Genomic DNA, 1,784 nt, shown 5'->3' with positions numbered 1-1,784 from the left:
GGGGAGGGTGGAGGGTGACGGGGAGGGTGGAGGGTGACGGGGAGGGTGGAGGGCGATGGGGAGGGTGGAGGGTGACGGGGAGGGTGGAGGGTGACGGTGAGGGTGGAGGGTGAGGGGGAGGGTGGAGGGCGATGGGGAGGGTGGAGGGTGACGGGGAGGGTGGAGGGCGATGGGGAGGGTGGAGGGTGACGGGGAGGGTGACGGGGAGGGTGGAGGGTGACGGTGAGGGTGGAGGGTGACGGGGAGGGTGGAGGGCGATGGGGAGTGTGGAGGGTGTGGGGAGGGTGACGGGGAGGGTGAGGGGGAGGGTGGAGGGTGACGGTGAGGGTGGAGGGTGACGGGGAGGGTGGAGGGTGACGGGGAGGGTGCAGGGTGACGGGGAGTGTGGAGGGTGAGGGGGAGGGTGGAGGGTGAGGGGGAGGGTGGAGGGTGACGGGGAGGGTGACGGGGAGGGTGCAGGGTGACGGGGAGTGTGGAGGGTGAGGGGGAGGGTGGAGGGTGAGGGGGAGGGTGGAGGGTGAGGGGGAGGGTGGAGGGTGACGGTGAGGGTGGAGGGCGATGGGAGTGTGGAGGGTGACGGGGCGGGTGGAGGGTGACGGGGAGGGTGGAGGGTGACGGGGAGGGTGCAGGGTGTGGGGAGGGTGGAGGGTGACGGGGAGGGTGGAGGGTGACGGGGAGGGTGGAGGGTGACGGTGAGGGTGGAGGGCGATGGGGAGGGTGGAGGGTGACGGGGAGGGTGGAGGGTGACGGGGAGGGTGCAGGGTGACGGTGAGGGTGGAGGGTGACGGGGAGGGTGGAGGGTGACGGGGAGGGTGGAGGGTGACGGTGAGGGTGGAGGGCGATGGGGAGGGTGGAGGGTGACGGGGAGGGTGGAGGGCGATGGGGAGGGTGGAGGGTGACGGGGAGGGTGGAGGGTGACGGGGAGGGTGACGGGGAGGGTGGAGGGTGACGGTGAGGGTGGAGGGTGACGGGGAGGGTGGAGGGCGATGGGGAGTGTGGAGGGTGTGGGGAGGGTGACGGGGAGGGTGGAGGGTGACGGTGAGGGTGGAGGGTGACGGGGAGGGTGGAGGGTGACGGGGAGGGTGCAGGGTGACGGGGAGGGTGGAGGGTGACGGGGAGTGTGGAGGGTGAGGGGGAGGGTGGAGGGTGACGGTGAGGGTGGAGGGTGACGGGGAGGGTGGAGGGCGATGGGGAGTGTGGAGGGTGTGGGGAGGGTGACGGGGAGGGTGACGGGGAGGGTGGAGGGTGACGGTGAGGGTGGAGGGTGACGGGGAGGGTGGAGGGTGACGGGGAGGGTGCAGGGTGACGGGGAGGGTGGAGGGTGACGGGGAGTGTGGAGGGTGAGGGGGAGGGTGGAGGGTGACGGTGAGGGTGGAGGGCGATGGGGAGTGTGGAGGGTGACGGGGAGGGTGGAGGGTGACGGGGAGGGTGCAGGGTGACGGTGAGGGTGGAGGGTGACGGGGAGGGTGGAGGGTGACGGGGAGGGTGGAGGGCGATGGGGAGGGTGGAGGGTGACGGGGAGGGTGACGGGGAGGGTGGAGGGTGACGGGGAGGGTGCAGGGTGACGGGGAGGGTGCAGGGTGACGGGGAGGGTGCAGGGTGACGGGGAGGGTGGAGGGTGAGGGAGAGTGTGGAGGGTGACGGGGAGGGTGCAGGGCGATGGGGAGGGTGGAGGGTGACGGGGAGGGTGCAGGGTGACGGGGAGTGTGGAGGGTGACGGGGAGGGTGGAGGGTGACGGGGAGGGTGCAGGGCGATGGGCCGAATGGCTGACTGGGCAGTGAGT

The sequence above is a fragment of the Chiloscyllium punctatum genome, chromosome 2 (genome assembly GCF_047496795.1).
Source record: "Chiloscyllium punctatum isolate Juve2018m chromosome 2, sChiPun1.3, whole genome shotgun sequence".
Lineage (NCBI taxonomy): Eukaryota > Metazoa > Chordata > Chondrichthyes > Orectolobiformes > Hemiscylliidae > Chiloscyllium > Chiloscyllium punctatum.
The sequence above is the reverse complement of the archived record's forward strand: the minus strand, read 5'-3'. Positions refer to the sequence as shown.